This window comes from Octopus sinensis, unplaced genomic scaffold (assembly GCF_006345805.1).
Source record: "Octopus sinensis unplaced genomic scaffold, ASM634580v1 Contig19896, whole genome shotgun sequence".
In the NCBI taxonomy this organism is placed as follows: Eukaryota; Metazoa; Mollusca; class Cephalopoda; order Octopoda; family Octopodidae; genus Octopus; species Octopus sinensis.
In genome coordinates this window covers 7,501-22,372 of record NW_021836711.1, presented here as the reverse complement: position 1 = coordinate 22,372, position 14,872 = coordinate 7,501, and the positions used below count along the sequence as shown (strand labels likewise).

The window sequence follows — 14,872 nt, the reverse complement described above, 5'->3', positions numbered from 1 at the left end:
AATAATAATAATAATAATAATAATAATAATAATAATAATAATAAAATAATAATAATAATGATGATGATAATAATAATAATAATAATAATAATAATAATAATGATGATGATGATAATAATAATAATACTAATAATAATAATAATAATAATCGGCGTTGCTGTCAAAATTTCAAATTCTTTTGAAATTGTGATACTCCACCCCTCTTGTGTTTTATTTTATATAATCATTATTATTGTTGTTTAGCCCCAGGTCAACCTTGCCTCCGCAGACACATGATCAAAGTCGCTTCAATCGTGGTTCCGACTTGTTTTGTTTTTTGCTTGCTTGCTTGCTCATTATTATTATTATTATTATTATTATTATTATTATTATTATTATTATTATTATTATTATTACTGATTTTGCATTTTATTCAGACATAATGTGTATGGGTCTACTTTATCCAATGTGTCCCTGCATTTTCAAAAAAAAATAATAATAAAAGTAAAAAAAAAAACTATCATGAAGATAATTTTTGAGTGAGATGGGGGTTGTTATTTCAAGTTTATCGAATGACCACGTAGAAGCAAGATCACAGGTTCGTTTTGATATATGGTCTAAGAAGGCCCTGACAACGTTGTTGCCCAGGTTGGCCGCACACTGCCGCATACAGTTAGAACATAAGGCCACAGGTAAGAGAACTGGATGTAGTTTTAGAGGTGACAAATGTGGCAAATGTACTGTCCACGACAGGAATCGACAAAACTTTCTACCAGAATGACCACTGTCCTTCTCTAATTTCGAGCAGATCACGAGCAATTACCGTGAATTGCTCGAAATGTGGAGTAGATAAACAGCTGACAACTGATGAAGGGTCGTTCTTTATGTTACTTGTCTTGTTTACAATTTGTTTGTCTTCATATTTCATGTTTCCGCATTTCGTAATCCATGACGTTTTCATATTTCATGTTGTTTACGTTTTGTGACATCCTGTACCCATATATGCATATATATATATATATATATATATGAATATATATATATATATATGAATATATGCGTAAGTACGTACATATATATATATTATTTATATTATTATACGATTGAACGCTGCGAATCTATTTCCAAGTAAATTTATCTTTATATATATTCCACAGGCTTTTTTCAGTTTCCGTTTACTAAATCTTATCACAAGTCTTTGGTCGAGGCTATAGTAGAAAACACTTGCATAAGATGCCTCGCAGTGGGATTGAGCCCGGAACCATATGGCTGGAAAGCAAGTTTCTTATCACACAACTACTCCTGCGCCTATGAAGCTGAAGTCAACCTCGGCGGAATTTGAACTCAAAACGTAAAGATGGACGAAATGCCGTTGTTCTGTGATCGCTTCGACACCTGACGTCTCGGACACCGTACGCCTGTTCAGACAACGTTGATTTTATGGAGGAAGTGAGCTAATGTACGGCACGAACATTTGAATACTATAAACAAATCATTTTGTGCAAGTCGTTCAGTAAATATTCTTTTCTACTCTAGATACAAGGCCCGCATTTTTGTGGGTGGGGTACCAATCGATTAGATCGACCCCAGTAAGCAACTGGTACTTAATTAATCGATCCCGAAAGGAAGAAAGACAGAGCTGACCTCGGCAGAATTTGAACTCACAACGTAACGGCAGACGAAATACCTATTTCTTTACTACCCACAAGGGACAAACAAGGACAGACAAACGGATTAAGTCGATTATATCGACCCAGTGCGTAACTGGTACTTATTTAATCGACCCCGAAAGGATGAAAGGCAAAGTCGACCTCGGCGGAATTTGAACTGAGAACGTAGCGGCAGACAAAATACCGCTAAGCATTTCGCCCGGCGTCCGAACGTTTCTACCAGCTTGCCGCCTTTAAATATTCTTTTCTACACTAAACAGAAGGCCCGAAATTTTTGAGTGAGGGCACTAGTCGATTAGATCGACCCCAGTACGCAACTAGTACATAATTTATAGACCCCGAAGAGATGAAAGGGGAAGTCGAACTCGGCTGGATTTGAATTCAGAACGTAAAGACAGACGAAATACTGCTAAGCATTTCATTTCACCCGACGTGCTTACGTTCTTATTTCTTTATTGCCCACAGGGGGCTAAACATAGAGAGGACAAACAAAGACAGACAAAGGGATTAAGTCGATTACATCGACCCCAGTGCATAACTGGTATTTAATTTATCGACCCCGAAAGGATGAAAGACAAATCCGACCTCGGCGGAATTTAAATTCAGAACGTAACAGCATTTCGCCCGGCGTCCGAACGTTTCTACCAGCTCGCCACTTTTCGTTCAGAAAATATTGAACGCTGATACATCGTCTCCGACGAGTGAGTCCATCATATATATATATATACGAGAGAGAGTCAAAATTTATATGCACTCTTGTTTTTTCAATGTATTTACACAAAAGCAAACGATAAACAAGTTCGTCCTTTTTCTGTGTAGTCTCCTTCCCTTTCGATGCACTTGGTCCAGCGGCCCTCAATCTTGCGTATTTCCCTCCAAAAAGAAGGTTTTTCGGCTGGTCGTGCAACCATTTATGCACCGCTTCCTTCAGATCTTCATCCGTAGGAAATCGATCATCTTTGAGCGACCTAAAGATATGATGGTCGTAAGATGCGAGATCTGAGCTATAGACAGGGTGTTCCAGCACCTCAAAACCCGTGCGTGGGTGTGCATTGCCATGCAACAAAACTTGCTTCGAAAATAGGCTTTGGCGTTTGGTGCGATGGTTGGTTTCCGTTTGTTGGCCAGCAAAGCACTGTGCCTGGCACCGTTCACCGTTCACTCCTTTTTCCAGAGAAATCGGATCACTGTTCTTTGTTCTTCTTTGGTGCACATTGCTAGTGAAGCGGTCATGCTGACACTGTAAAGCCAGAAACAAAGATGGCGCGATCAGGCTCATACTTCGATCACATGACCACAATAGTACCAGCTGTTAGCACGCATGCGCAAAAAGGTAGAGTGACAATAATAAAGTTATGTTATGGCGAAAGTGCTGATAATTTTTTTACTTCACCTCATATATAGATACATAGATAGATAGTTAGAGAGAGAGAGAGACAGAGAGAGAGAGAGAGAGAAAGAAAGAAAGAAAGAAAGAAAGAAAGAAAGAAAGAAAGAAAGAAAGAAAGAAAGAGAAAGGGAGAGAGAGATGTACACACGTGCGCACGCATTCTTTTTGAGAGTAGATTTCGAAACAAATAAAGATATAAACAGTAGCCCTCGACTTTTTTCGTCCAAAAGGGATTTTCAACCCAATAATCATATTCTAGTATTTATAGCTTTATGTTCTTCGAGATCCACTGTTCCATAAAAGCATTATTTCACGTACTCTCGAAAGTTTATAAATTTTTATGACGTTAGCAATATATACCCGCATACAGTATACATTTATATATACACTATATATACATGCAGGAGTGGCTGTGCGGTAAGGCGTAAAAGTGGCTGTGTGGTAAGTAGATGGCTTACCAACCATATAGTTCCGGGTTCAGTCCCACTGCGTGGCACCTTGGGCAAGTGTCTTCTACTATAGCCTCGGGCTAACCAAAGCCTTGTAAGTGGATTTGGTAGACGGAAACTGAAAGAAGCCTGTCGTATATATGTTTATATCTGTGTGTGTGTGTTTGTGTTTGTGCAGGTTTGTGTGTCTGTGTTTGTCCCCCCAACATCGCTTGACAACCGATGCTGGTGTATTTACGTCCCGATAGAATAAGTATTGGGCTTACAAAGAAAAAGTCCTGGGGTCGATTTGCTTGACTAAAGGCGGTGCTCCAGCATGGCCGCCGTCAACTGACTGAAACAAGTAAAAGAGTAAGCATGCACAGATGCAGAGATTTACGTAATATTTACATTTTAAATCCGCTTTACAGATATATATGTATGTGTGTGTGTGTATACATATATTACACACACGCATATATATTATGTGTGCAGCCGCAATTGTCCAGTGGTTAGGGCGGCGGCCTCGCGGTTGTAGGATCGCGGTTTCGATTCCCAGACCGGGCGTTGTGAGTGTTTATTGAGCGAAAACACCTAAAGCTCCACGAGGCTCCGGCAGGGGTTGGTGGCGATCCCTGCTGTACTCTTTCGCCACAACTTTCTCCCACTCTTTCTTCTGTTGGCCTGCTCGCTTAGCCAGCGGGGTGGCGTCATTTGAAGACTAAAACAATGCGAAGCGCATTGTGACCAGCGATGTGTAGCAACATCTGATAGCCTGGTCGGTCACGGTGATCACGGTGATATATATTATGTATGCATACGCATTATATATAGTGCGTGTGAATACTGAATGTACATACTTTACATTACATGCATACACATACAGACATTATACATGGTTGTGTGTGTGTGTGTGTGTATATATATATATATACACACACACTATACATACACACAAACACCTACTCTGCCCATTGTTGGTTGCACGGCATAGTGGATATGCTACAAACTTCACAAGCACCACACACATACACGCATACAACACACACACACACACACACACACACACACACTCACACACACACAGAAACACACACACTGAGTAAACAAATCACTAACGAAAAGTATAAAAAAAACAAGATTCATACAAAAAAAAAAACAGTAGTTATTGAAAAACACCACCACCACCACCACCACTACTACTACTACTACTACTACTGCCATATTGTAGTGTAGTGTAAAGTGACTTTGACAAATATCAGAATTCTATAAAGAAAGAAGAAAGTGAGTTGTCTTGAAGTATGTCAGTATTGTGGCTTTTAGAGTTCCACCTTGTCAAAAAACAGCAAAGATAAGGCATGAAAAATGATTTCATTTGTCACTAACCCTGGATTAATGGGTATTTCTACGTTCTACTCTGATGTTAGCTTTCCCGCCTTCTGCACAGCCGTTCTACTGTGTCGGACATCTGTGTGTGTGTGTGTGTAATCGTATGAGTGTGTGTGTGTGTATCAGCGTGTGTGTGTGTCGGCATGTGTGTGTGTGTGTGTGTAGTGTGGTTTTAGTTGTGTGTGTAGTTGAGTTTATATGTTTGTTGCCGTGTGTGTGTGTGTGTGTATGTGTGTGTGTGTGTGAGACGATGCGGTTTATAGCTATGTAATTTCGAGTTTGTAGCCATATTTGCGTATTTGTGTGTGTGTGTATGTATTTATAATATGTGTGTGTAGTTGAGTTTATATGTTTGTTACCATGTGGTGTGTGTGAGAGAGAGAGAGAGATGATGTGGTTTATAGCTATGTAATTTCGAGTTTGTAGCCATAGTTGCGTGTTTGTGTGTTTGTATGTGTGTGTGTGTATTTATAATGTGTATTTATGTAGGGTAGTTTTAGCTGTGTATACTGTTGTCTATGTTTGTTGTTATGTATGTGTATGTGTGTGAGACGATATGTAAGATTGTGTCTCTGTGTATAGCTACGTGTTTGTATGTGCGTGCGTGCATTTATTTATAATGCGTGTCTAACTGAAATATGTGTTTATGTAGGTTGGTGATTTTGAGTGTAGCTGCGAGTGTTTGTGCATGAGACTACATAATATATGGATTTGTAAAATATGCTGTGTGCCTGGTTACATAGCGTTGGGTTTCCCGAAAGTTCGTGCCGATTTATAGTAGCTTACATTTCGTCTTATTTTAGAAAATGGTTGACTCCATAAAATAGGATTTGACTACATCTCCATTTAGAGCACAGTTTAAGCTATCTTCTCGTGGAAGAAGGTTTATGATCCTATAACCTGTGTTAATTCTGTAACCCTTTAAAATGGAAGATAAGAAATTTCATTTTCGGCTCTTGATGCTTTGGGAACCAGGCAAAAATTGCTGCAGCTTGACTGGGATGTGTTACCCCACCCTCCACATTCACCAGATATTGCTCGTTCGGATTTCCTCTTATTCAGGTCTCTGCAGAATAGTCTTAATGGTAAAAATTTCAATTCCTTGGATAACGTAAAAAGATACCTAGGTGAATTCTTTGCCATGAAAACACCTCAATTCTGGGAAGAGGGTATTTTCAAGTTAAAGGAAAGATGGAGAGGCATTGTGCAACAAAATGCTTCATATTTGGTTGATTAAAAAGGTAATGGAAAGTATTTATTGACCTTTTTCTTTCCTTTAAAAATCGGCACGAACTTTCCGGACAACACAATATAAATTGTGTCAGTAAATCTGTGTGTGAGTGGATGTCTGTATATGCGTGCGTAACTGTATAGTTTTTGACAATCGTCACTGTGTTCGCAGCTATGTTGTAGTGTTTGTTACAATAGTGTGCGTGTGTGTGTGCGCGCGTATGTGTGTGTATACGTGTGTGTGTGTACACGAGTAGTTATGCCTAGCTATGTAGGATGTGTGATACACATTTACATACGTATGATAGGAGACATACGGCCACGTTTTGCGTGCGTGCGTGCGTGCATACGTGCGTGTGTGTGTGTAAGTACGTGCAAATGTGTGCTTGCATGCTTGCATATGAGAATGTGCGTATCTATACCCGGTTCTAGGTCAGCGCTCCGCAGCCTTTATTCACTGGCGGCACACTTATATTCTTTTCAAAATTCGGCGGCACAACTGAACTAAAAATATAACCTGAGATGGTGAGTTCGAACCGACTGCAGATGTGGGACGGTCCCATATTTGAATCCCTAACCTTCACATCGCTGTTGTATTTGCGGTAATCCCTGTTCAAAATGGTCCTGCCGTGACCATCACGTCTTTTTGCTTAACAGCGTTTACATTATCCGAGGTTCTTCCTTTAGTTTCTTTTGCTTGTTTTAGTTATTAAATTGCGACCATGCTGGGGCACAGCCTTGAAGAATTTTAGTCGAAAATTAAACGACCCCAGCACTTTCTTTTCCAGCCTGGTACTTATTCCATCGGTCTCTTATGTCGAATCGCTATGTTACGAAGATATACACAAACCAACACCGGCTGTCAGGCAATGGTGGGGGACAAACACATTCACAGTGACACACACACATACATATGTAGATGTATGCACATACATAACCACAGACACACACACGCACACACACACACATAAATGTATATGTATGTATGCATGTATATATATATATATACATATATATATATATATATATATATATATATATATATATATATATATATATATATATATATATATATATATATATATATATATATATATATATATATATATATACTGAGACCCCTTCGGTCATGACTGACCACGGGATTGCACCTAGAAAGTTACCTTCCCAGGCACAAGTCCGGGCAAGATTGTTTATAGAAGACCAACAGTCACCCATGCATACCAGCCTCCTCTCTCCACGCCACCAATGTTATCCAAGGGAAAGGCAAAGGCCGATACAGCTTGGCACCTGTGACGTCGCAACTCATTTCTACAGCTGAGTGAACTGGAGTAACGCGAAATAAAGTGTCTTGCTCAAGGACACAACACGCAGCCCGGTCCGGGATTCGAACTCACAACCCCACGATCGTAAGCTCTGCGCTCTAACAACTGAGCCATGAGCCTTCACACGCACACACACACAGACACACACACACACACACACACATATATATATATATATATATATATTCAAAATGTGACCGCGTGTGTACCGTTGGCGATTTTTTTCCTCTGTCTTCCCTTCTCTGGATCTTTCCTTCTCCTATGTTTCCGACGAAGAGCTCCACTCGAAACGTTAAACCCTCCTTCTTCCCTTCTTTCCTGAGCGTCCAATATACTTTATTTGTTCCACGTCCTCGCGTTTTTGTGTTTTTTGGGGTTTTTTTGTGCTTTTTTGTGCTTTCTTGTTTGGATTAACTATATATATATATATATATATATATTATATATATATATATATATATATATATATATATATATATATATATATATGTATATATATATATATGCATTCTGCAACAGAATGTGTAAATATTTGGCGAGGCTCAAGAGCCATACAAGGGCTTCACATTGCATTTCAATGGATCTTTCTAGCAATCGCTTGCTCGTGTGCGAGAAAGCAGCTACTATACACATACACACACACACACACATACATATATTTATATAGGACGGCCACGGCTGATTTGAGTCAATTCTTCTAAGCTAATATCGTTCCTGTTCTCATTGAGTTAGATCCCTTGTAAATGGAACAAAAGTAAGTGCACTTTCTTTAAAGCTCGAAGAACGATTAAATGAATATTGCACTGAACTTCGACGTATATGCTGAGGGGAGGGCTTTTTTTTATTGGGAAACACCTCCAATATTAAAACAAATTTGTCAGACTTTATTCCACCCATTCCACAGAACATTGAGCACACTTTGCAAGGCGCTGCTTTGGAGTAGAACCCGTGTCAGTATTATCAATTATCTTTTACAAATATTGGTTAGTTACTGATGAGTCTCAGACACAAAGATTTTGGATACTAAGTATGAATCTTTGGCGCGGTAATGCCGGATGGAACGAGTTGTGGGGAGTAATGAGGTCTGTCTTGACGGCGAGCTGTCACAACCGTTAGCACGCCGGGCGAAATGCGTAGCCGTATTTCGTCTGCCGTTACGTTCTGAGTTCAAATTCCGCCGAGGTCGACTTAACCTTTCATCCTTTCGGGGTCGATTAAATAAGTACCAGTTATGCACTGGGGTCGATATAATCGACTTAATCCGTTTGTCTGTCCCTGTTTGTCCCCTCTGTGTTTAGCCCCTTGTGGGTAGTAAATAAGTATTTCGTCTGTCTTGACAGGGTCATCAACTGATGATGACGATGAAGAGTATGATGATGATGATGTAGATAATTCTTAGATGGCTCATTTTGTAATTTAGCAGACTGAAGTGTGAGCTGGATGACATATGCAGGAGAATTGAAAGTAATAGCTTTAGACATATAATAGATGTTGTATATATATATTGACTGACAAATTCATTTAACAACGGAAACAATCTATCTACATTAGAAATGGACCCAATACCTGCGCAGATGTAATAAGAGGACTCGTAATAGTTCCGGACGAATTGTAAAGTATTGTTACAAAGCTATATATCATGTGTATATATAAATGTATATACGTGTGCCCATATGCGTATGTCTGTGCAAGTATATATGCGTAAATATATATATATATATATGCTTTGTCTATGTATATGAGTGCATATGTATATATGCTTATATGTATGTTTATATATGCATGTGTGTGTACATGCGCAAATACATGTATGTATATATGTACACACTACATACATATATATATATATATATATATATACATATTTGAGTAGTTGAATGAATTATCTTATTAAGGACAATTCGAAAGATAACCGATACCTGGGTAGCAAATTCACATCAGAAAGAACACGGTTGAAGTTACGTCCCTAGGACATAGACTGCGTGCTTTCGTACGGAAATTTGTATGTTTATTTTAAAAATATAAGTTTATGAAAGAATGGAGTTGAACGACTTGTTAACAAATTTCCTTTATTTTTGACATGTGTTTCGAAGGCTGCATATTCCTAATTCCGAAGGAATAATGAGTACATTATGCAGATTTCTCATCAGGAATAGGAATATGCAGCCTTCGAAACATATGTCGAAAATAAAGGAAATTTGTTAACAAGTCGTTCACTCCATTCTTTCATAAACTTATATATATATATATATATATATATATATATATATATATATATACCACATATACTTATAATTATACATATATACATTATCATATACGTATATATATACACAAATTTATTTAGACAAGCATACACACGTATATACGCATATTTGCCCAAGTATATATACATTCGCACACACACTCACACATATATGCACTGGCCATACACAAAAGAAGAATTCATATGTGCGTACCAGTCGGATAATTACGTATGTATATATTATACATACATAATACAATGCATCAATATTACATGGGTTTCGTTACATATTAATATAAAATTGTAACGACGTGTGCAAATATATGTAGCAAGCATTCATTTGTCGATTGCCTCATTAAATTCTCCGTCCTTCTGTTCGTTGGCAATAATTAGTTTTAATAATATATTTTTTTTTGAATACTTAAACATATGTTACCTGTTCTTAATGACCTAACAGAATTCGTTAAATAGAAGAACGTAACTGGGAATAAAGGTGAGGGTTGAATGTGAGAATATATGTAAATTAGACACAAAGGTTGGGATTAAATGTACGAGCAAATGTGAAAAAAAGGGTTAAAGGTGATATTGGTATGTAAGCAATTAATTATGTAAACGAGGGGCAAATGTCAAAGTTGAATGTGAGAAAATAATCAAAATTATATATTAACATATAATACAAATATATAAAGTATAAATTTATGAATTTATTTATTGAGATATTTTATGCTTTTAAATTTCAGTCGTGGAAAAGTAACGCAAGCGATCCCTGATGAATCCTCAAGAAATGACGAAACAAATCGATTCGATCTTCATTACAACATACTAAGACAAATAATTAAGGGTCTACATGTTTTTGAAACCTTATGACTTCCTCTTTGTACATATAGCTTTTGTGTTTTCGTTTTCCGGTTTTCGTTTTCCGGTTTTCGTTTTCCGGTTTTCGTTTTCCGTTTTTTTTTTTAACTTTCTGCGTTATCTTCCCAGTTTTTTTCGCGTTACTTCTATTATTCAGTTCGTTATGATATGCGGTTTGTTCCTGAAGAATATGTCTGAGTATTTCTCAACATATGAAACTATTAATAGCACTTAAAGACATGCGTATCCTTTACACTAGGAAGCGCTGAAAAGTTCTCGAATTTGGGTAAAATAAATACAGGAGGATCAGTTAATTATGATCTTATTCGACATATTCCCTTCTCAGATTCACACACTTATTGCGGCGATCCTTCAGTTTTTCTAAGCCTATAAAAGAACTCGGATGGTAGGGGCTCCAACCAGGCCTTTCGCGACACCCTTAAGTAAGGAACTTTTCAGCATACCCTCGTGTATACACACACACACACGCACACACACATTCTAAACCACAAAAAAGCAAGAGGTATGAGAAGAAAATTTATTTAACTACTTGTTATCCTTAGGATTACGGCGGTTTCGCAGCTTTGAAAATTTCATGATTTTAAGGGTGTCGCGAAAGGCCTGGTTGGAAGTCCAACCTTCCGAAATCAGGTAAAAAAAAAAAAAAATCAAGATTTAAGGAGGATGTAGTACGGAATTGAAAAACAGATTTCCCTCGAGTTGAAGCTGTGTGTAAATGAAAATGGGAGTTCAGAAAATGTGGAGATGGCTAATTCGAAGTGGGAGAGACAGAAATTGCCCCGAATGGTGCGTTGGAGAAGTCGGATGTCGGATTAGACGGTGAGGGACAAAGAAAAGCAGTTGATTGATAGGCTGGTACGGGTAAAGAGGGTAGGATTGTCAATAGCTCGGGCGCAACTGCGAGCGGTGTAGAGGGCTGAATGGTGCAACCACGTTGGAGGAAAACATGGGCAGTTATGCATGATTTAATTTCTAATCAGTTTCAAATACAGAAGCGGCGGGTGTTTAGCAACTGTATGGGGATTAAGCTGATCTGATGTGAGTAGAGAAGGATGAAGACAACTCCAAGGGTGGATGGTCAATTGGCATTTGAATGTCAAAGAAGTTGACGGAGGTATGAAAGATGGTAAATGTGAATTTTAAGGTAGGGTCGAGGGGGTTGGTGAAGGAAATAGAGATGAGTTGCCCGTGAGTAAAAAAAACATAGCATCGGGACAATCGTAGACACAATGAGTGAATACAGTAAAGGGTGAAGACAGTAAACTGGTTGAAGATCTGTTCCTCGATTACAGGTAAGTTCATTGCTATTTATTCATCACCGTGAAGAAAGTTCACTATGAGAAGTTCACCGCGAGAGAAGTTTGACGAGAAAATATATCCACAGTGTTTCACCATTGATAGTTACTAGTTTACTCTTTTACTCTTTTGCTTGTTTCAGTCATGTGACTGTGGCCATGCTGGAGCACCGCCTTTAGTCGAGCAAATCGGCCCCAGCACTTATTCTTTGTAAGCCTAGTACTTATTCAATCGGTCTCTTTTGCCGAACCGCTAAGTTGCGGGGACGTAAACACACCAGCATCAGTTGTTAAGCGATGTTGGGGGACAAAAATAGACACACAAACATATACAAACACACACACAGACACATATATATATATATATACATACATATTTACGACGGGCTTCTTTCAGTTTCCGTTTACCAAATCCACTCACAAGGCTTTGGTCGGCCCGAGGCTATAGTAGAAGACACTTGCCCAAGGTGCCACGCAGGGGAACTGAACCCGGAACCATGTGGGTGGTAAGCAAGCTACTTAACACACAGCCACTCCTACGCCTATAGAGAGAAAGACATTTACAGCACCTAGGTTTCCCAAACGGTCACCCATCTAAGTACTAACTAGGTTCGTCGTTGCTTAACTTCGGTGATCGTCCATCACCGGTGTTTTCAAAGTGATATGGCCATATCACTCACTAAAAAACTCTTTTATTGAGAAAAAAATAAAGAAAAAACGGTGAATTAATGACGGCAAAATTATTGGACATGCTATTCCTCAATGCAACAAACAGGTTAGCGTAGCCAGGGCACATCCTGGCGCCAATTTCAACACCAGTAAACTTGTGGTAAAAATCCCTGATAAAGTAAAAGCAGTAAAGAATAGAAACGATTTTGATGAGGCGAATGAGAATAGGGATGGCAGATTCGAATGTATTTCGACGATTTAAGAATTTGAGGAATTGGAGATCATTGTGATGGGCGATGATGTAGAGGGACTTGGTGAAGTGAATAAAAATTAAGAGGAACCACAGCAAAAGTGTGGTTAAAGAGATACAGGGCTTTGATCATACCATGATTGTAGATAGAAAGGCTGCTGGCGAAGATGAGAAGAATGAGTGGAGGTAATTAGGTAAGAGGGGGCATTAACCGGAGTGTTAGTTACGTGTGTTGGGGAGAAAGTAGATGAAAAGGCGTACATGGTATATGGACGACGTTGAGGTTGAGAGTTGTGGGTAGCGGAAAGGAAGAGGAGAGCAATGCTGATCTAAGTAACGATCAAACTGGGCAGTGGCCTAGGAGCCCAATTCTCATCTTTGTTATAGCTTCATATTCAAACTATAGTGGCCTGCACACTAGGCAGTCCTTCAAGAGCCCAATTCTGATCTATAGTATGGCTTACTGTAAAACCTATAAAGGCCAGCACATTGCGCAGTTGTCCCAGGGTCCCAACAGATCTGAGAGCCCAATTCTGATCTATAGTATGGCATACTGTAAAACCTATAAAGGCCAGCCCATTGCGCAGTTGTCCCAGGGTCCCAACAGATCTGAGAGCCCAATTCTGATCTATAGTATGGCATACTGTAAAACCTATAAAGGCCAGCCCATTGCGCAGTTGTCCCAGGGTCCCAACAGATCTAAGAGCCCAATTCTGATCTATAGTATGGCATACTGTAAAACCTATAAAGGCCAGCCCATTGCGCAGTTGTCCCAGGGTCCCAACAGATCTGAGAGCCCAATTCTGATCTATAGTATGGCATACTGTAAAACCTATAAAGGCCAGCCCATTGCGCAGTTGTCCCAGGGTCCCAACAGATCTGAGAGCCCAATTCTGATCTATAGTATGGCATACTGTAAAACCTATAAAGGCCAGCCCATTGCGCAGTTGTCCCAGGGTCCCAACAGATCTGAGAGCCCAATTCTGATCTATAGTATGGCATACTGTAAAACCTATAAAGGCCAGCCCATTGCGCAGTTGTCCCAGGGTCCCAACAGATCTGAGAGCCCAATTCTGATCTATAGTATGGCATACTGTAAAACCTATAAAGGCCAGCCCATTGCGCAGTTGTCCCAGGGTCCCAACAGATCTGAGAGCCCAATTCTGATCTATAGTATGGCATACTGTAAAACCTATAAAGGCCAGCCCATTGCGCAGTTGTCCCAGGTCCCAACAGATCTGAGAGCCCAATTCTGATCTATAGTATGGCATACTGTAAAACCTATAAAGGCCAGCCCATTGCGCAGTTGTCCCAGGGTCCCAACAGATCTGAGAGCCCAATTCTGATCTATAGTATGGCATACTGTAAAACCTATAAAGACCAGCCCATTGCGCAGTTGTCCCAGGGTCCCAACAGATCTGAGAGCCCAATTCTGATCTATAGTATGGCATACTGTAAAACCTATAAAGGCCAGCCCATTGCGCAGTGTCCCAGGGTCCCAACAGATCTGAGAGCCCAATTCTGATCTATAGTATGGCATACTGTAAAACCTATAAAGGCCAGCCCATTGCGCAGTTGTCCCAGGGTCCCAACAGATCTGAGAGCCCAATTCTGATTATAGTATGGCATACTGTAAAACCTATAAAGGCCAGCCATTGCGCAGTTGTCCCAGGGTCCCAACAGATCTGAGAGCCCAATTCTGATCTATAGTATGGCATACTGTAAAACCTATAAAGGCCAGCCCATTGCGCAGTTGTCCCAGGGTCCCAACAGATCTGAGAGCCCAATTCTGATCTATAGTATGGCATACTGTAAAACCTATAAAGGCCAGCACATTGCGCAGTTGTCTCAGAGATCCACCCAATTCTGATCTATGATGTGGCTCGCTATCAAATAGTATAGGGCCCAGCACACTGATTTGCCCAAAGGCCAATAATGATTTGGAGACGGCCCTGGAAGAGTACTCTTTACTCTTTTACTCTTTTACTTGTTTCAGTCATTTGACTGCGGCCATGCTGGAGCACCACCTTTAGTCGAGAAAATCGACCCCGGGACTTATTCTTTGTAAGCCCAGTACTTATTGTATCGGTGTCTTTTTCCGAACCGCTAGTGACGGGGACGTAAAC

The 14,872-nt window shown here is 39.6% G+C and overlaps 1 pseudogene; it reads right to left on the bottom strand.

The window, feature by feature from the left end:
- Window positions 1-12,384: 12,384 nt before the first annotated feature.
- On the bottom strand, window positions 12,385-12,502 carry LOC115232194 (annotated as a pseudogene).
- Between the last annotated feature and the right edge of the window lie 2,370 nt (window positions 12,503-14,872).